Raw genomic sequence first — 21831 nt, 5'->3', positions numbered from 1 at the left:
CATGATTCGGCAGGGACTGGAAGTAATGAAGAAATGGCTAATGACAGCCACTGAAGGCACTGTTAAATGGCTTATTACACTTTGTAAAGAAAAATACATCAACATCCATCATTGCAAACACTTTTGTACACATAAAGCCCTTGAAAATTTCCTTCCTCTAAGTAGAAATAAAAGTTTATACATGTGTATGCCACATAAACATACGCCCCAATATAATAACCTCCGCATGTAACGTCCTCTACATAAGAAAGAAGCACAGGTATATGTCTGGCTGGAGAGACAAAGGCGCATTGTCTGGACACAGTCACTCAGTATTACAGAAGTGTGTGCATGCATGCACACACTCCCTCAGACCAGATGCCCAACCACTTCCAGATGCTACAGTCTCAGATATCCTTGGTTAAGGAAGAGGAGGAAAAAGCTTGCCCTTCACGTCCAGATACTTGGGTTCGGGTTACATGAAACAGGATTAGTTCAGAAAATAGTGCCACTTCACAGCCAAGACAAAAACCCAAGAATGAAAACCATGTACACAGCCAACACAATAGCAAGACTGAAGACAGTGACAAAGAGAGGCTCCTGGTTCTGCTCTGATGCCTCTCCCTCCACATCACACCTGTGATCTACTGTGCATAGGATCTCACAGGCCCAATAACAGAGCTGGAGTTCCTCTTACGTGACACAGGATTTGGCATTTGCCTGTGCCCGGCTATCACTCCTGCCCTGCAACATGCTGGTCAGCTGGAGAAGCCTGCTGTTCACACACTCACCAGCAACCTCTCTAGCCTGGACGGTCACCAAAAAGGAAGAGCAATGTCTGTGCCCCCAGCATTGGTGCAAAGGAAGTGGCAGAGAAGCGACAAGGAGGGTGGCGCCTTGCCCCAACTGCCCGCCGGCACCCACAGCCAAGGCAACTGTTCTCTGATGAAGGCAGAGCTGGAAATGCATGCCTGAGCCTCCTAACATAGGGTCTTTCCCACCAGTCCATGTCATCTGCCCTTCCCAACAGCCTCCAACAACAGGTCAGTGTGGCTCTTGCTCCCTTTCATGAAAATCACCAGCCACAGACCCGTGCAGGGCTGCAAGGTCACTGGAGGTTATCGAGTCCAAATCATCTTATCTCCCAGATGAGAAACCAGGGCTCAGAAAGGTTGAAGGACTTGCCCAAGGTCACACAGCTCGTAAGTGAAGGGCTGAGAGTGGATTCCAGGCTGCCTAGCCAAAGCCTGTGAGCCTTCCCCTCAGTTCCGGCTGTTGCTATTAGCTCCCAGGAGGCAAGGGGGGTGGCAAATAGAATAATCAGATACTGGCAACCAAGGAAGGTGGCAGGAGCAGTAGGTGAAAGGACTCCCACATGGCAGTCACAGATACACGCATCAGCCCTGCAGGAGAGGCAGCAACAATAAGTGAGATGCAAAGAAACTAAAAGTGGAGCAGGGAGCTGTTGGGAGGGGTGGGAGTGTGAAGGGGAGGATGTGGGATTTAGAGCCAGGAGACCTGAGTCTAGTCCCAGCCACCTCAAATGCCTCAGCCAGGTCAAGGTGCCCATCTGGCTGCATTGCTTCATCTGTAAATGAAAGGGCTGGACAGAAGAGATCATCTTTCCAAACCCCCCTGGCCCCAGTCACTAGAGCCTGACTATAGCTTTGGCCCACATTTGCTAGCTATGTGGCCTCTAAGAAGTCACTTCACCTTCCTGTGCCTCCACTCCCTAACCAGAGCCAAGGAAGTGACACGCTCCCAGGAGTCCTTGACAAGAGCTCCAAAAAGGCCACATAAGCCTAAGCCGTCCCCCTCTGTCTGCCCTGGCTTAGGGAGAAAGATAAAAAAAGCAGACCTGCTCCCTTGCCCTACAGCCCAAGCTGCCGCTCAACAAGGGCCCTGAGAGGGCGTCAAGCGCATCAGAGAGTCAGATTCAGTGCCCACAGGGGACCAGAGGGAACAAGTAAAGTGTGTCACTGCTGGAACTCAGGTCAGGAAGGGAGTAAGCAAACATGCACGTGTGTACGCGCGCACACACACACACACACCTCCTCCCACGCAGCATTGTTCCCCTGTGTCACTGTCAGCAGTTCTGCTGCGCTTGACAACCAGGGCTTCCTAACAGGGCCAGGCTGGACCTGGCAAACACCTGGTCACTTCCCCTCCTGTGGTCCGCAGGGACCATCACCACTGAACACACCACTGCCTGGGGGTGGGGAATGTCCAGGAAAGCTGACCTTGTCCTCAACAAAGCCCTGGGAGACAGCCAGCTACGTGGGTGTGCCTAGAGACCTTGCATACCCCACAGAATACGGAAAGGATTTTCATAACCTCATAGACTCTCGGGAGAGAAGATGGTCTCCTGCGTCCTCCCGCCTCCTCTGCCTATTCCTGGCCATTTGGTGTGCAGAGTCAGGAGAGCAGACGCCTCTCCCATTTATACAGCCATGCTCAGGCTGTAGCTCTGCCCTGGATCCAAACAGGACAGCCATCATCCTGCCAAAAAACACCATGAGATTTCTCACCACCCCAACCCACCTGACTCTCCATACTGCATGGCCTGGTAATTAAAAACTTCAAGAGGTCAGGCATGGTGGCCCACGCCTGTAAATCCCAGCACTTTGGGAGGCTGAGGGAACATAGTTAGACCCTGTTTCTACATAACAAAACCAAAACCAAAGAACTCCAAAACAGGCAATCTGGGTTTGAATCCCAGCTCTGCCACGTGTAAGCTGTATCATCTTGGGCAACTGACTTAACCCTCTCTGTGTCTCAGTTTTCTCATCTGTAAAACAGGGATAATGATGGAGTTGATACATGTAACTATTTAGAATGATGCCTGGTACACAGTGAGGGTCATATAAAAGTCAAATGTAGCCAGGCACAGAGCCTTGCACCTGTAATCCCAGCTTCTATGGCAGCTGAGGCAGGAGGATCACCTGAGCCCAGGAGTTTGAGACCAGCCTGGGCAACAAAGCAAGATCCTATCTCTATAAAGTATTTTAAAACTAGGCAGGCATGGTGATGTGTTGCCTACTACTCAGAGGCTGAGATGGAAGGATCACTTGAGCCCAGGAGTTTGAGGCTGCAGTGAATTCTAATCATACCACTGCACTCCAGCTTGGGAGACAGAGCAAGACCCTCTCTCAAAAATAAATAAAACAGGCCTGGCGCAGTGGCTTATGCCCGTAATCCCAGCACTTTGGGAGGCCGAGGCAGGCGGATCACGAGGTCAAGCTATTGAGACCATCCTGGCCAACATGGTGAAACCCTCTCTCTACTAAAAATACAAAAATTAGCTGGGAGTGGTGGTGCGTGCCTGTAGTCCCAGCTACTCAGGAGGCTGAGGCAGGAGAATCACTTGAACCCGGGAGGCGGAGGCTGAAGTGAGCTGAGATCGGGCCACTGCACTCCAGCCTGGGCGACAGAGCAAGACTCCGTCTCAATAAATAAACAAATTTTAAAAATAAACAAATAAAATACAAGTCAGATGTTATAAAGACTCTGCCTGCAAGCTAAATGCTGTCATTTCCTTCAGTGTTTCTCCATTCCAAATCTCTACCATCTACGGACCCACTCATTAGCTCCAAGTGGCACAGGCTCTGAGTCTGACCTGGATTACAGTTGGTTCCGCCACTTTCTTGCAGTTTAACATTGGTCAAGTAACTTAACCTCTCCAAGCCAGGGTCTCCTCTTCCAAAATAGGAGGATCATATAACCTACCTCAAAGGATGGTTTTAAGAATAGAAGGATAATGCATGTAAAGTACCTAGCTATTAGGATGAATTATTAACAATAACAACACCATCTTTCTCCTTGTGGACATGATACCTGTGCAGCGAGCCTGTATTACTCCTGTCAGTGATGGCCAACTGCTGCCACATAGAGCCGACTGTCAGCTACATTCAAGGGCCACTTTCTCACTCGCCATTCAAATGAATCTTCTTCATCCTGTGCCTGTGAAGTGGATTTTTTTGAACCCACATTGTAGGACTTTACATTTATGCCTATTAAATTTCATCCTGTTGTTTTGGACCTGGAAATGGGAATAGGAGGCTGAACTAATAAGCTCTGACTCAAGCAGCACAGAGGCACTGCCCCGGGAAGAGCTGCAACCCCCAGGAAAGCACAAGGGCCTAGAGGAGCCAGGCTCTCAGAAATAAGGTGACAGCCACAGCTGTGAGGGCCTCAGTCAGCTCTGCCCTTTGTCTGCCCAACACCCGGACACAAGAACCAGCTCTTGTTACCAGAATCCCATCAAGAGGGGCAGAGCACTACGCTTTCAAAAATAAAGCCACATGTGCAAACTGTTGTCATAAACATAGCCCTGTTCAAGGCCTCCGCTGCATTCCTCCTCGGAGAGCAATATGTTTCATTTCTTCAACATAAACAGAATCAGATTTATTACATTCCGACAATGTTTCTAGGATGGGGACTGAGAAAGCTGCATTTCTGAGAACAAAAGGCACTTGTGCATAAGTGTGCAAAGAAAAAGGAGACAAGAGACAAAAACCACCTTCCAGACTCTGGGCCCTGGCAACTGTGATCCATGTCAAGAACCCTTATGCAATCTGCCCTGCGTGGCTAGCAGAGACAGCAGAAGACAGAGGCTGATTTAAGGCTAGGGCTGAAGATCATGTGTCCGGCCAGATTTACCACAGGCTGCCATGGGCCCCAGATATCTCCCCTGTGCCCAAACACATCGATTCAAGGAAACCTCCCTGAGACCCTGAGAGGCCCAACAAGGCACAAGGCTCATTTCTGCCTGTCCTCAGGAGCCAGGGAGGCACACACAATCCCAAAAGACAAGCACTCTGACCCCTGGAAGGTGTCAGAGAAACAGCAAGGGGCTGGGTTCTCACTCAAATGGTCAGCTCTTGTCGCTTCTCCCAGGCTGGACAAGGCAGTAACGCAGAGGAATTCCTGGGGAATCCAGGCAGGAAAAGGAAGTAGCTGGGGGAAGGGCAGGAGAAATAAATCTCACAAGGGAGGATTAAGAGTAGGAGCCAAGATGATGTCACAGGACAAGCATGGGCACTGGAGCCAGAGAGATGGGCGCCAATTCCAGCTTTACCGCTTCCTGTGTGGCTTCGACCAATTACTTAACCTCTCTGAGCTTCAGCTACTACATCTGTAGAAAGAGGAGAATAAACAGAACCATCTCTAAGGTTCTTCTAGCACTGGCACTCTGGATTCTTACCCAGAGACTTCTGTACCTTTGATGAGCATAACTTCTTAAACTTCTAACTATCCATTCCAGGAAGACTATAATCCAGTGGGCTATCCTGTTTCCTTTTACCCACTGGGTCTCTGCAGTAAGCAGGGCAAATATGAGATGGGATTAAATGGATACTGACTAACATGGCCCCCACGTTGGGGGACCCACCGGAAACCTTCCTGAAGCCCTCAGAGACCCCAGACCCCGACTGCCTCTCCTCCTTCCCTCCTTTTCTCCTTCCCTCACAACACTAATTGGGAGGGACTGCATTCAATTCCTGCCCATTCTCGGTGAGCATCCCTGGCTCCCAAGCACACGCAGGTGGGGAGGGGAGAGCCAGCACTGTCCAGAGCCTCCCAAGCCCACGGAGCCAATGGGCTCCAAGCAGATGCCCCCAGGCCCTGTACAGATGGGCCTGGTTCAGCAGCTTTTCAAAGTCAACAGCGTAAGGTTTTCAAATCCTAAAAGGCTTCTCAAGCCTCTTCTAATCTGTCTGCCATTTTGTTTCATCTGCTCAGCGCAAGTCAAGGGGAACTTGACATTTGGAATACTAACTGCAAATAATCCCACACCAAGGACAGGGCTTTGGCGTGCTGCAGCGTCAGCACATGGCTCACAAGGATGCTGGGGACACTCGAGCTATATGCAGAGGGTCCCAGAAGGCACACGTTAGGTCAGGCCCCTCAGCCATATGCGTGGTAACCACCCTGAATAGCCAGCTCCCCAAGGACAGGGCTGAGCCCAATTCACTGGCTTCCTCAACACCGTGCCCAGGGTGCGACAGAGGGGAGGTCCCGAGCAGAATCTACTCTGGATGGAGGAATGCACGCAGAGGTGGAGGGGGAAAGCGTGTGCAACTGGTATCTTGACAGCTCTCAACGTCAGCCTCTGCCCCAAGCCAACCAAGCAAAGTGCACTGCCGCAGGTGAGACACACTGCTTCTCTGGGCTTCCACTGTCTTCTCTTCCTTCCACTTTGTGACAGTTACTGGCTCCCCAGTTGACCTTCACAGTGGAATCTGCCAGCAACCTCTTCACTCGGGCCACACACCTCCACCCACCCCAACGGTTCACAGGGCACACAGGCAGGCCTCATGACCATCCCAGCCTCACACACACTCAGGCGGCACAGTGCATGAGCCAGGCCAGGACCTGGTGTTGCAGAAGCTGGTTTAACCCTTGCTTTGCAATAACCTACCCTGGCTTGCCCTCTCAAGGAAGAGGCGCAGGGATCTTACGGCAGGCTTTGTGCTGCTGAGGCTGTTCTCGCTCCAGTCTCTGGCTTTAAGCAGCAAAAGGTTGGCTGGACCAAAGCATTTTTGTCTTCCTCAAGCTTTTTTTTTTTTTTTTTTTTTTTTTTGAGATGGAGTCTCACTCTGTTGCCCAGGCTGGAGTGCAGTGGCACCATCTCCGCTCACTGCAACCTCCCTCCGTCTCCCGGGTTCCAGCGATTCCCTTGCCTCGTGAGTAGCTGGGACTACAGGCATCCACCACCACGTTGGCCAGGCTGGTCTTGAACTCCTGACCTCAGGTGATCACCTGCCTTGGCCTCCCCAAAGGGCTGGGATGATAGGCGTGGCCCACCGTGTCCGGCCTCCTCAAACTTTTTGAAGACAGTGAGTTTTTTGGGCATAAAAAATAAAATCTGGCTGAGCATGGTGGCTCACGTCTGTAATCCCAAAACTTTGGGAGGCCAATGCAGGGGGATCACTTGAGCCCAGTAGTTCAAGACCAAACTGGACAACATAATGAGACCCCCATCTCTATCTTTTAATTTATTTTTGAAAAATAATGAGAATAAAGTCCCAGGCCTTTGACTGAGAAATAAAATGAGATATAATGATTGTAACCATCCATGACATCATGTGTGTATATTACATTCAACAGCAACTAAACCGGAAGTACTTCTCCAGTTTGTGAAGCCAGCTTCTGCACTCACTGCCTGCTCCAGGAAGTTGCCTCTGACTGCCCCTGTGGTCCAGGTGTCCCTCTCCTGTGTTCCCGCAGCCTCGGTGCCCCTACTGCAATGGGGCTGCATAGCCGGCACCTACGGCAGGGCGGGCTGATATGCTTGCCTTGCATATGCTAAAGCGAATGTTTATTTTTCCATTTCCCCAACTAGACTATAAAATCCTTGAGGGACAATACCTTATTCTACTTTACTTTGCAAATACCTGGGAAAAGATCTAGCATGTATCTCACACTGAAAAACCATCTGTTGAATAAATAACCGAAGGGATGAGCACATGGCTGCCCACCTATGCTTCCCACCCTCTCACTCCCGACCCCCACCCCCACTTTCTCCACCCGCTAGAAGCATTCTGAAGAGAATGGAAAATCTAAGCCAACTATTCAGGGTAACTGTCCGGTCACTCTGCGTCCGTCTGCCTTTACGGCAATATATATATACTAAAGGGTATGAGCTCAAGTTTCCATACATACCCAGGCAGCCAAGGGAGTTCTCTCTTCCCAGCCGAGGCTAAACAGGGACCCAACCACAAGCATCCAGTAATTCTGAATATGACGTGAACAATGTAAAAATAGCTCCTGTATCTCTTTGCCCCCACCCTTCTCCCCAGCAACACAAAGGGCAGAAGAGAGTGACACCCCTAACAAGCCTTAGCTTGTTACGGCACAAACAGCCCCAGCCTCCTACATCTGGACCAGCTGCTGTGAGCCAACAGGGTATTCTAAATTACACTTTAATTACCGTAATTTTTCACAGGTACCTGAAATCAGATCATGACGACGGTGCAAGAAATCCCCAAATAGGATGCACGAGGTCAAAGTTAAAGCTAGTCTTCTAAACACACACCTTTTCTCACATGCCTTTTATTTCATGTAGCACTTTACAGTCTGCAGAGTGCTTTCATGGGCCTTCTCTCTCCCATAGGCTCTGGATTAAGACAACATGGTTCAATTCCAGCCTCCAAAGTATCCTGCCCTCTCCAGAGACCCTTCACCTATTACCATTTGGTGCAATCTGTAACAGAAAAAAAAAAGAAAAAGAATAGGAAATGGGGGAGGAGGGGGGTCTTATCTTATCCCATGGGTTACTAGGAATGTTAAAGATTAAATGGAAAGCATAGTTAGGATTTTTAAAGAGAAAGCACCTATTGAGGATAATTGATGCTGGACAGATAGCAGATTCTTGGCAGACACACATTCTCAGTGTGGATGTGTCTATACAGCTAATGGTTAGAAGCGTGAGCTCTGAAATTAATCTGCTTAGATTTGAATCCTGTCTGCAACATTTTAGCTATGGGGCCTTGGGCCTCAGTTTCATCAACCAGAAAACAGGAATGATAGCAGTAATTACTTCACAGGCTCTTGCGGAGTTCATGAAATAAATGCGAGTAAAATACTAGCCTAGCCCTAGCACATAGTAACCACTAAAAAAAATAACATCATTGCGGGAGAGGGGAATCTCCAGTGCCTTAAGAAAGGGGAAAGATCAGCCGGGCATGGTGGCTCACACCTGTAATCCTAGCACTTTGGGAGGCTGAGGCAGGTAGTTCACCTGAGGTCAAGAGTTCGAGACCAGCCTGGCCAACATGGCGAAACCCCATCTCTACTAAAGATACAAAAATTAGCCGGGCATGTTGGCGGGCGCCTGTAATCCCAGCTACTTGGGAGGCAGAGGGGAGGAGAATTGCTTGAACCAAAGGGGCAGAGGTTGCAGTGAGCTGAGATTGTGCCACTTCACTCCAGCATGGGCGAAAAAGCAAAACTCCATCAAAGACAGAAAGAAAAGAAAGAACGAAAGAACGAAAGGGGAAAGGGGGAAAGGTCAAACATAAACTTCAGCATCATATACTAATGCTGGAAGGGAGGGTGGGGTAGGGGCAGGACCCCATGCTTCTCTGGCTCTACTTCTTTCTTAACACACCTTTCTTCCCCCACCTAGAGGATAAGCGCCTTCAAGGAAGGCATTTGCTTTTTGGTAAGCTCTCAGGTCCCTGACATGTGACTTGGCATAAAACTGGTTCAGTCAATATTTACAAAATTAATTGAACAAATTAATTTTATCTCTCTTGCCTCTGTGCATTCCAGATATCAAAAAGAAACACCCTGCACAAAGAAAGTCCTCTAAAGGTAGCTTGTCTCTTTTCGGCTGCAATAATATTTGCAAAGGGAGTCGGTATCCCCGCATATGCCAAAGTGCCAACCCACCAATGTGGTGTTTGCTGCCACTGAGAACCAGAGGTGCTTCCTTGTAGAGGCTCAGGGGTTCTGCTCTCCAGAGATGTGAGCAGCATCAAGCCCACCCATCTCCCCAAGTTGTGGGCATATGCCTGTCCAGGGGTGGCAGGGAGGGAGGGACAAAGGGGCAAGTGGCTCCCGTGAAACCCCAAAAGCAAGTCCACGCACAGCAAGGAGAAATGAGTACACACTTTATTTTTAGCCACGCATGATGGAAAGTTACTCTGGGAATGGTGCAAATTTTGCTTCATCACCCTCAGTACCTTTCCAGGATCCTCAGTGGCTTCCCAGGGAAATGACTGATAAGGGGACAAAGGAATTTCTGAGGTTCTTTCAGAGGTGGAGAGGCAGGAGACAGAAACGAAGTAAAACAAGGTTGGGGAGAAAAAATGGACTCCATGAACACCCAGGACACTCCCATACCAGCCCAGAGGGCTGCAGACTCCTACAAGTAGGTACAGCCCCACTGGCTAAGGGGAGGCAGAAGGTCCCCACCAGAGCCAATCCAAGAAACAAGGCTGTCATTCCACTCCACCCTGCTGGAAAGCAGGGCAGTGGAAAGAACCAGGCTATGGAGTCAGGAACATCTGAATTTCAATCCCACCTCTGCTGTGTTTTGAGACAAGCAACCTAAGTTCCCCAAGCCTCCATTCCCTCCTCTGTAAATCGGTGCTGCCAAACTGAGTCGCTCTCCAGGCCAGTGAAACAATGTCTGCAGAGTAAGCCGGCTGGCACCTGGTGCTGGATTAACTCTCTTTCCACAATTAAACTGAAGCTCAAGTAGAGGTCTCCCAAGGCCCTACTGTTGTGTGGTCTTGGCAAAGTGCTTTCTGTTCTCCAGGCTCCACGTCTTTCCACCTACCAAGACAACATGTTGGCAGAGACCTTTCAAGGTCCCTGCCTGTTCTGGGATGCTGCTAAGCACCCTGGCCTTGTGGACTGTTGGCAGATGTCTCCCCTTTAATGTGTTGGGGGCTCCACTCTGAAACCATATCCTGACCTCACAGTGGGCCCATACCTTGAGAAACCTTAAAAAATTACAGTGATTTCTGATTATCATATTTATTTCCTTGCCCTCACCCAAACTGCATCCATGGGCCAAAGAGAATAGATGCCGACCTGCCATCCATTCATTCCACAAGGATTTACTGAGCTCCCATGGTAGTAAATGCTGTGCTGGGCAAGGGTGACCAAGGGCAAAACTGAACAGGACAGTGAAGAGGATAGCCCAGTCCTTACCTTTCCAGAGCTTAATTGCTACCTGCCGTAAAATATGTTAATTCCTTTATTACGGTTGTGGAGGAAACATGTACCCTAAAACTTAAAGTATAATAATAAAAAAAAAAAAAAAAGAGAGAGAGAAGTCCTGGGAGCCAAGGGGGTACACGACAGGAGGCCTGACCCAGCCAGCGGGCAGGACAGGGTCCCCAGAAGTACCCTCTAGGCTGAGGTCTGAAAAATGAGCAGGTACTAACCTGGAGAGCAGGGGAGAGAGGGGGAGAGAAGCACCTTCCAGGCAGAAGGAACAGCATGTGCAAAGGCCAGTACCTGGCACTTCTGAGAAACCAAAAGAAGCCCAGTGTGGCTGGAGGGCAAAGAGGGAGGAGGCTGGAGGGCAAAGTTGCCCAAGTCAGGGCTACGAAGGCAGGCTTTCAAAATGCGGACTGACACCACACTGTGTAAGGCCATGCGCAGAGGGATTTCCTGGAATGTCTGGATCTGGGCAAAATTTCCCTGCGGAGAACACCAGGAGAGGTACTGATGGCCCAAGGCACAGGAAAGCAGCGCAGCCCAGGCTGCAGAGTCCAGGCATCCAGGTCTGGAACTGGAAGGTACTTCCCTAAGGGCCCTCCTCAAATGCCCTTTCCATTTTCCGAAGGGTTTGCTCCACTCCTGCCCCCACGCCCACTTGTTTCACTTCTTATTTTTATTTGTTTTTAAACCAGGGCCTTCTTACGGTCAGGTTAATGCATTTTTAAAAAGAAAGCCCTGAATGTGCGGCCCTCCCTCCCTGGGAGGAGATGGGTGGATCAATAGCCCTCTTAGCTCTTCCTCTACCACCAGCAGTGACCAGAGCAGTGGGTGGGGCCAGGGCAGGTGTGGGCTCTCTGCAAAGTGGGCCTGAGAGCCAGGCATTTATGCCTTCCCTCCCCACCCCCTCCCATTCCCAGGCAAGGCCTCCCACACCCTGTCCTTCACCACCTACCGTGGTAAAGCCCAGGAACAAAAGGCACAGACTGGGGGAAGGCAGAGAACACTGGGCAATCTAAAAACCCAAGTTCAACCTCTGCTGCTCAGCCTCTTAGCAGCCTTGAAACCTTGGACAAGAAAGAAGCTAACCTCCCTGAACCTCAGTATTCATAAGTAAAATGTGGGGATCTGTGTAAAAATTACGTGAAGTCACGCAGAAAGGGAACTGGCACACCCTGGGCAGGACCCTTCCCCGAGTCTCCCACACCCCACCCCCTGGATCCACTCTGCTATCACAGACCCTTCTGCTGCCGCCCCTCCCAGTGAGCTGACATGCTTTGAGCTTCCTCAAGGGAAAACGCTCCCCGATGCCGACAGATGGGGAGTCCTAAAATACAGCGTATGGATCATGTTTCGTGACTAGCAAAACACGCCAGCCGGGACACTTTGAGAACCCGGCCGGTTTTCAGGAACAGGATTTTACACATTTCCCAGGATTGGCGGATCTGCGCTCGCCTCCACCCGCCTGCGAGCTCCATAGCCCGGATCCTGTACCAGGGGGATACTTAGGACAGGTTGGGGGGAAGAGGGGAGGCTGTGCCCTAACCCTCTGCCGCTTTTCATATTGCTACTACCATTTATGTATTGAACACGTGATACATTCCTTGCTGCGTGTCAGGTGTTTGGCATGTGTTCTGAAGCCACCCTGCCTAGGTCCCCATCCTGGCTCTAACTGTATGACCCTGGGCAAGTCACTTCATCTCTCTGAGCTTCACTTTGCTCATCTGTGAACAGGGATGGTAGTACCTTCCCCTCATGGGGCCAGGGTGGGGACTGGGTGAACAACATCAGAGCTCAGTAGACATGAACTGCTGCTATAATCAAACCATGGGGTAACTATCACTGTAGCTATCCTACTGAAGGTAAAACGGACACTAAGAGGCCATGCCAGCTGTCCAGGCCACCCAGTGGCAGGGGAGCAGGTCTGCCTCTGAAGGGGATCAGGGATAGGCTTCAGAGGGTCTGCAAACCCCAACCCCTGGCCTTATGGCACACAATTATTTGAATACATGTGAATGTGCAGTGTTTAGAGAGGAGGGCAATGAATTTCAGTCTCCCAGGGATCTACGGCCCCATAAAGGTTACAAACCATGGCTTCATATAACCATATCTACTTGACACACATAAGGTCACCCTGGCACAGCAGTCCTGAACTCTAGGATCTGGAGCAAGGATTACACCCCACCCCATCTCCCCAAAGGAAAGACGTTGGTTCTTGGCAACATCAATCACAAAAAACTTTGGACCAGGAGAAGGGGCTAGGAGAGCCACTAGCAGGGAAGTGTGTTAACACAGGTTCCGGAATTTTAGAAGAGGACATGCAACTCAAGAAACTGAGGAAGAGTAGTCTGTACTTCCAACGGCTCCAAGAAAACCCGAAGGAGAAAAAGGAGAGACGGTGGGAAGCTCAGTACCTGGCGACTGAGGTAGCACCTGGGGGTACGGGGCATGACGGCCAAGAGGTGCCTCTGATTACACCTGGGCTCAGTCACTCCAGTGGACTGACACTACCCTACTGGACTTGAGCTTGTAAGGGCAGAGAAATGTTGAGGGAAAAAAAAAAAGTCACACCAAGACATGAATCAGGATATGAACAGTATTAATTTTTGAAAAGTGGAATTACCAGAGTTTTATGTTTATTATCTAATTTCCTTCAAAATGAACATATATCCATATATCCACTGGAAAGACACAAAACCAATCTACTTACAAAGACAGCTATGCACTGCACACAGTCTTGGCATAATAAATACTTGTGCTTCTGCCCAAAGTAGGCTCTTGAAGTCCCCTTTTGAGAATGAATGATTCAAGCCACTCCCAGAAAAGGTATAATTTTGGGAATAGAGAATGGGGTGATTCGAGTATGTTCAAGACACTTCTGTGGGTGATTCATTTAGGGGCATAAAGATGGGCTCTGCTTCCCCATGATGACTGCTGGGGCAGCTAATCCCATCACCTCTTAACACACTCGGTGTTGTCAGTACAGGGAAGGCCTTGTAAAGAGAGGAAAGAATTGGGTGAAACATCCGATCAATTTTTTTTTTCTTTTTGTGGGTGGGAAGAGAGGAGCAAAGAGATGAGAGATAGCAACAGAGAACAGGTTCTCAGGTCGGGTGGTTCACACTTGTAATCCCAGTCCTTTGGGAGGCCAAAGCAGGAGGATCACTTCAGCGCAAGAGTTCGAGACCAGCCTAGGCAATACAGCAAGTCATTGTCTCAAATTAAAAAGAAAGAAAGAAATTAAAAAACAAAACAAGGTCTCCCACTGCTTGAGCCCGTCGCTGGCAGACAGTGCCCATTAGTCCACGTGCACACAGCTGTAAATTGCATTTGGTGCGTGTGGTTTTTCCTCACAGCACTGAGAAGACGTATAATCCAGACTTCCTATTTATATTACACTTGTTTCCTCCAATACAATGGCTACAAATGCTTTCTACTCCACTCCTGTCATTTGTGCGGAAATTCTCCTGATACACAGGGAGACTAGAAAGTTACAAGAGTTCTTGTGCGTGGCCAGCAGGCTCAGTCTCAGTTCTCTCTGCTCAGATGGGAAACTTCTGCAAGGGAAGAAAAAGGGCTGAAACCAGCCGTCAGAAACTAACTTACACTTGGCTTCTTCATGCTTATCCACAGCAGAAACACAGGAGCCCCCATAAAAAACATCCTTATTGACACTATGCAATATTTGCCCTTCCAATAAAACAGTTCCCAGCTACCAAGGCAGCCTGGAAGAGAGGACACCAAGAGCCGCACTCTAAAAACCACCCGAGTCTCAGCCCTCCCATGCAGGGGAGAAGACCAAGGCACTGGAAGAACCTCCCAATCTATGGTCCCGGCTACTTTCCCCACACCTTACTTCAGAGACAAGGAAGAGCAATCTCACTTGAGCCAGCTGGCCTCAAAATTAATAGGGCAGAAAAGAAAAGCCTTCCGCATTTCAAAGGCCCTCTCTGAAGTGCTTGCATGAACATCTCCTTTTAAGATTTCCTTTAAAATCCTTGGTTTCCGTAGAAGTAACTAGCGTCTCACCCCAAAAGCCAAGCAAAATCTGTGCCTGACCAAGCCCTGACCATGACACAGAGCAGAATTCCTAACAGAAGATTACTGTACTGAGGCCGGGCACGGTGGCTCACACCTGTAATCCCGGAGGCCGAGGCGGGCAGATTGCCTGAGCTCAGGAGTTCGAGACCAGCCTGGGCAACACGGTGAAACCCTGTCTCTACCAAAATACAAAAAATTAGGCTGGGCACGGTGGCTCACATCTGTAATTCCAGCACTTTGGGAGGCCGAGGCGGGTGGATCACTTGAGGTCAGGAGTTCGAGACCAGCCTGGCCAACATGGTGAAACCCCGTCTCTACAAAAATACAAAAAAAACCCAAAAAAATTAGCCAAGCGTGGCGGCACACACCTGTACTCCCATCTACTCGAGAGGCTGAGACAGGAGAATCGCTTGAACCCAAGAGGCAGAGGTTGCAGTGAGCTGAGATCGTGCCACTGCACTCCAGCCTGTGTGACAGAGTGAGACTTCATCTCAAAAAAAAAAAAAAAAAATTAACCAGGCGTGGCACCATGTGCTTGTAGTCCCATCTACTCAGGAGGCTAAGGCAGGAGAACTGCCTGAACCTGGGAGGCAGAAGTTGCAGTGAGCCAAGATCGGGCCACTGCACTCCAGCCTGGGCGACACAGCTAGACCCCATCTCCAAAAAAAAAAAAAAAAAAAAGATTACTGTACTGACTAAAGTTACAGAGTAGATTAAGATCTTTAAGTCCCCTTGTAACAGGAATTTGGATTTTGATTTGGGGCCTGGCACTGTCACCCTATGCTGGGGGTTGAATTGTGTACCTCCAAAAGATATGCTCAACTCCTACCCCCAGTACCTGTGAATGGGCTCTTATTTAGAAATACAGTCTCCTGGCCGGGCGCGGTGGCTCACGCCTGTAATCCCAACACTTTGGGAGGCCCAGGCGGGTGGATCACGAGGTCAGGAGATCGAGACCATCCTGACTGACACGGTGAAACCCCGTCTCTACTAAAAATACAAAAAAATTAGCCGGGCGTGGTGGCAGGCGCCTGTAGTCCCAGCTACTTGGGAGGCTGAGGCAGGAGAATGGCATGAACCCGGGAGGCGGAGCTTGCAGTGAGCTGAGATCGCGCCACTGCACTCCAGCCTGGGCAACAGAGAGAGACTCCATCTCAAGAAAAAAAAAAAAAAAAGAAATACAGTCTCCTATGGCAGCCTTGGGGGACTGGGTCCAGGCCCTTACTCCCCAGCCCCACCTCACGGATACCAAAATCCTCAGATGCTTGAGTCCTTTACATAAAATGGCAGAGTGCACACACATCCTCCCATATACATTTTAAAATTTTTTTCAGACACTGCACCAGGCTGGAGTGCAGTGGAGTGATCACAGCTCACTGAATCCTTGGACTCCTGGGATCAAGCAATCCTCCTGCCTCAGCCTCCCAAGTAACTGGGACTGCAGGCATACACCACCACACCCAGCTAATTTATTTATTTAATTTTTACATAGAGATGTGGTCTCACTATGTTAACCAAGCTGGTCTTGAACTCCTGACTTCAAGCAACCCTCCCACCTTGGCCTCCCAAAGTACTGGGGTCATAGGTGTGAGCCACCATGCCCAGCCCTCCCATATACTTTAAATCATCTCTGGGTTACTTATAATATCTAATACAATATAAATACTAGGTAAATAGTTGTTAGGCTGTTTTTTAATTTGTCCCTTTTTTTTTTTTTTAAAGAGATGGGGTCTTGCTATATTGCCCAGGCTTGTCTTGAACTACTAGCCTCAAACAATCCTCCCACCTTAGCCTCCCACAGTGCCGGGATTACAGGCATTAGTCACCACACCAGGCCTGTATTCTTTTTGTTGGTTTGTTTCCCCTGAATATTTTTGATCACTGAATCCGCAAATGCTGGCTGAACCTGCAGATGTGGAAGGCCAACTCTACATCCTTTTGCAAGCGTCACTGAGCAAAAATGAGGTGATATTGGATTAGGGTGGGTCCTGATGCAATGACTGGTATCCATATAAAATGAGGGGAATATAAAATGAGATGCACAGGGGGGTGCCATGTGATGGCAGAGGCAGAGATTGGAGTCCTAGGGGCCAAGGAATGCCAAGGATTGCAGCAACGCTGGAAGGTAAGAGAAAGGCATGGGGCAGATGCTCCTCTAGAACCTTCAGAGGGCATGGCCCTGCCAGCACCTTCCTCGTGAACTTTCAGCCTCCAGAACATTGAGACTAAGTTTCTGTTGTTTAAAGCCACCTAGTTTGTGGTACTTTGTTACTGCATCTAGAAAACTAACAGGTCTGGAAATCATTCACTCCAAGGCTCTCAACACTCTCAGCCACCCAATCACCCACCCCTTTCCTCACTGTGTACACTGTTACCACTTCAGGATTATATGACTCCGTGCAACCAACCCTGATCTTCCGCAAACACCATCCGGAGAGGTCAGAGTCCCCATATCCACCTGGGGACAGCGACACAAAGTCATCTTTATCGGGTGGCGGACTCTGCCCCTCAGTCCGCCAACTGAGAACCGCCAAGGAAAGTCTGAGGTAACCCACAAGGTGTTGGGAAATAGAAGGCATGGTGGGCAGGGAGGGGCGGGTGAGGACAGGTGGAAATTAGCAGAGAGTGGGCAGAAAGAAAGAGAAAAAGGAAAAGGTTCAAAAAGGAGCCTGCGGGTCAAGAGGACACACAAGCGACAACAGGAAGTAGACATCCTCCTGCCTTGCCCCCCAGCCAGTCACATGTTTCTAACTTTCTCTCTCACACACCTGAGGTCTGCCTGGGACAGCCTCCAACAGCCTGCCAAACAGATGACACCCAGAGTACTGGCTACCCACACAGCTGCCGCACTTCAGGCTCCCACAGTGAGAATACCAGCCCACTTCCATCCAGGGGTTGGACTTTATTTGTTTTGGATTTCCAATACCTGGGACTTGCTGGGGCCAAGTCAATACTGGAAGGTCAAGGAGATGGCTGGGCAGATAGATGCGGTGCAAGGTTCTACACGCTGCCTCACCTGTGCCAGCTTAGGGTCTGTGGTCATAGGGCAGCGGGGCAGATGCATCCCACTCACTTCCCCACCATACTCACAGCTCAGATGGAGGCACCAATGTGCCTGGAAGAGCAAGGCCAGGGCCTTGGAAGTGAGTTCACAGGGCTGTGGAAGTGAGTGGCCTCTAAATCTCACCTCCTCTCCTTCTCTGGCACTCACCTACACTCAAGGCAAGTCACAAAATTAGGCCGGTAAGGCCTGGGAGAGGTAGTAGTGTCTTGTTAAGAGACAGAACCAGGCTAGAAACCCAGCTTGATGACCAGCAAGCTGCTGCTCTTCACCCATTCAACAAGAAACAGGTAAGCACCTACCCATTATGTGTTCTCAGCAGCCTCGTCTGCAAAGATGACAATTACCTGTCTGAACAAAGCTCTTCTGAGGACAGAACATGATAACAAATATAAAACACCCAGCATAATGTTGGGCACATCAAAAAGAGCCACTATGGAGGAGAGATTAGAATTATTAGGGTCACATCTTCCAACCCAGAGCTTGAGACCCAACCAGGTCTCTGTACCATCCACCAGCATGTCAGCTCCACAAGGCAGGCAGGGATATTCCTCTGCTGTTCCCTGTGGCATTCCCAGCACCTACAACAGTGCCTGGCACACAGTAGGCACCCAAATGTTTGTTTGCTATGTGAACAAAACAACTGCCGGGCATCCAATGCCCTTAAGGTTAGATGCAGAAATATCAAAACAGCATGATACACTGACCATCTTGGGGACAGAAGAGCATACTATGAAGTTATGAAACAAGCAGCCTTGGCCCATATCCTGGGAACAAAAGGCTACTGGTTCCCCCCAAATGAAGCCAAAATCAAAGAGGAGACCAGCACAGAGCTCCCTCAGGCTTCAGCCTTGAAGAGGCATGTTGGCTCTTCCAGGAAGCAGGTAAGGGTTTAGGCATGCCACCTTAGTCTCGCTCATGAAATGAGGGCTGGGGGTCACAAGAGGTGGGTATCCAATGAAGAAACAGTGTGGATGGGCCAAAAAAAAAAAAAATCACAATCATTATTTTACAGATATCTTTTTCAAGAAATGGCTCCCGCTTCAGCTGGGATTCATAGCCATTTCATCTTTTAACCCTCCTCTCCTCTCCTCATTTCCATTTTAGGTTCAAACTTACCTGCCGAGTGTCCTGGAATACATAACACAAATTGCTGGCAATCTGGAGCCCCTGGTACATCTCCCACCTGGGGTCCCTTTAGCCTCTGCTGTTGGCTGTCATTCGAACCCTTCTGCCCCAAATTAAACTGCACTAAACCCCGACCCTGGGTACTTAACCATTTCCACCTCTATTGGCTGTGCCTCACCTGCCACACCAACCTGGGACTATGAAAACCCACCAAGATATATTAAGTACGAGCATCCACGTGAAAAGGCATCTCAGCAGAGTGACAGTGTGAAGATCTGGGAAGCTGAAGGCTCCACCACTGCTTCCTTTTAGGTGGTGATCTGAGAACAGGTTGCTTACACTTTCTGAGCCCCGACTGCACCATCCACAAAAATGGGCAAAATAATAGTGCCTCCCAACAGGGTTGCTGTAGGGACAAAACACAAGAGCAGCCCCTGAATGCTTCTTTTTGAAAGTGTGGAACAAGCGCTGTTACTAGGAACTCTAGTCTCCTTTCTCATCCGTGGAAGAGGTACAAGCTAGAAAACTGTGCCAAGCACAAGGCAGCCCTGCAAAGCAGAAGTAGTCCTGTTTTTCTCAAGTGATTAACAGGTCCAAGAAAGGCTGTGGTGCGATTTACGAGGGCCACAGCCAAGAGAGATTTATACGCGTATGGCCTTCGGATGGTTTTCTAAGACGTGTGCACAACCCGGGTTTGGCTGAGGAGCTCAGCAGCAAGTAATTTTCTAATTGATTCATTAGCACTCCAATCAACTACTACTTTAGACACAAAGGCCTTGCTTGGGTCTGAATGTCTCAGCCTGGGAAGCTGAGCTGAATAAACCATTCTTGCCCTGGGGGCGGCAGCAGCCCAGGGACAGACAGGAGAACCCACACCATGACCATCCAAAAGTCATATCAACATGTAAATAAACTCAAGAGTCTGGACGCAGAAATAGAACCCGCACAGCTTCTCAGATGCTTTTTTTCTTTTTGAGACAGGGTCTCATTCTGTCACCAATGCTGGAGTGCAGTGGTGCAATCATAGCCTCGACCTCCTGGAGTCAGCAATCCTCCAACCTCAGCCTCCTGAGTAGGTGAGACTACAGGCACGTGCCGCCACGCCCAGCTAATCTTTTTGTATTTTTTGTAGAGATGGGGGTCTCGCTATGTTGCCCAGGCTGGTCTCGAACTCCTAGCTCAAGCAATCTGCCCACCTCGGCCTCCCAAAGTGCTAGCATTACAAGTGTGAGCCACCGTGCCCAGCCTTAAATGCTATTTTTTATGAGAATTTTCTGACCAGAAGATGATGATGTGAAAAAAGTTAAGTAAAAGTAGGAAAACAGGCTGAAAAGAAATAGTCGAAAAGTTAGCACAAAGTTAGTCCTGGTGGTGGGTGACTTTCTTTTCTTCCTTCCTCCTACTTTTCAAAATGAGCGAGTACAGAACACATAACTTCTTCGGTTCTCTCAGGTATAAAATGGCAGCAATTATACCCCATTCCCAAGGTTACCGGAAGGATGAAATTAGATTATGTATGAAACAGGCAGAGCCTGAAGAGCCGGGGGTGCCAGAAAGGCTGACCCACCAGATCAGTGACTCACGGGCCCACCTACCTCCTGGGCCAAAATTCAAGTTATGCTCAGGAAGGTTATAAATGACTCCAGTCACTTATGAATTGTTGAGGCCACAAATGCTAAAAATCACAGATCTCAAGAGTAATGTTATAATAATCTAAATATAAATGAAACTTTAACAACAATCTTCCTTCATCTTTTCATATTCCTCTGGCGTGTGGGATATTCACCTAAGACAGGGTTCCTCAACGGGCCAAGCTTGCAGGGATGAACCTCCAGCAGATACTCCCACGGAGTGACCTCGCTGGGCCTTTATGGGAGCCCCTGTTTTGGGACCGGCTTGCTGCCTGTACACCAGCTGTAGAAGCATCCCCAATGCCATCTGGGAAGGACTCCTGACTCGATCTGGCCCAGCTCAGCACGCTGCCTATCTATCCATACACCCACCCATCCAAACATCTGTATGTTTATTCTCCAGAAGGAGTTCCTGGTGAGCTAAAGAGCAGTGTGAACTCCAGCAAACCAACAGGCTTCCACAGCATGGAAGGCAAAACACATGAAGACTCCAGATCTTGGCCAGGCCTGGTGGTGCACGCCTGTAGTCCCAGCTACTTGGGAGGTCGAGGCAGGAGGATCCCTTGAAGCCAGGAGTTTAAGACCTAACTGGGCAACATAGTGAGACCCTATCTCTACAAAACAAACAACAACAACAACCAAAAAACAAAACAAAAAAACAGTCCCCTCAGTCTGAAGAGCCTTGGGCTAGACAGGGCTCAGGGTACATAAAAGGACCAAAAGCCTAAAACTTCAGAAGCAGCACAAGGTGCCTTAGGAAGCTTGATAGAACTGATTCAAGTCCTACTTCACCTAGCAGGGAATTACCTTGTTATCCTACTAAGTGGCAATCTCCAGAGAGGCCAAATGGATCCAAACTTCTTGGCTGATTGGTAAGGTGGCTTCTTGAAGTGACTTCTCCACAAAACACCCCTCAGGAACCTTCTGTCAGAAACGGTCCCCACTGGGTCATCCCACTTCCTATGAGGCTTCATCTCAGCTTCAAATCCCTTCCTCCCCTGCCCTCACCTCCGAGCCTCCAGAAGAGAAAGTCACCCATCTGGGGTCTTACTACAGTAATGTTAATGGAACAAGGCAAGCAGAGGGCAGGCTGGCCGTCATCTCATGAGCCTCACCTGGCAGGATGTGCAGCAGGAGGAAGCTGCGTCTCGCCGTTTGACCATGCGAGCATCTAGCATGATCAGCACTGTGCTCACTGCCATCACCACTGCTAACAGAAACACGCAGACAACACAAAACCTGAGAACTCCCATCTCAATCAACTGCTCGGAAACTTCAATCTGAGAGTAAACTGTCATGTTTTTCCCACTCTAAAAC

The 21831-nt window shown here is 49.3% G+C and overlaps 1 protein-coding gene across 4 annotated transcripts in view; it reads right to left on the bottom strand.

Moving 5' to 3' along the window:
- Positions 1 to 21831, bottom strand: part of SSBP3 (single stranded DNA binding protein 3) — a 178290-nt gene that overhangs the window by 102640 nt on the left and 53819 nt on the right. For 2 of the 4 annotated variants that reach the window (XM_063655470.1, XM_063655472.1), the window contains exon 1: positions 4845 to 4863. The exons of the other annotated variants lie outside the window; for them this stretch is intronic. The gene's annotated coding sequence lies outside the window, so the exon portion shown is untranslated. Of the gene's footprint in view, positions 1 to 4844; positions 4864 to 21831 lie in introns of those variants that run through there. 4 annotated transcript variants of the gene reach the window in all.

The sequence above is a fragment of the Pongo pygmaeus genome, chromosome 1, assembly GCF_028885625.2.
Source record: "Pongo pygmaeus isolate AG05252 chromosome 1, NHGRI_mPonPyg2-v2.0_pri, whole genome shotgun sequence".
Classification (NCBI taxonomy): Eukaryota; Metazoa; Chordata; class Mammalia; order Primates; family Hominidae; genus Pongo; species Pongo pygmaeus.
The sequence above is the reverse complement of the archived record's forward strand: the minus strand, read 5'-3'. Positions and strand labels throughout refer to the sequence as shown.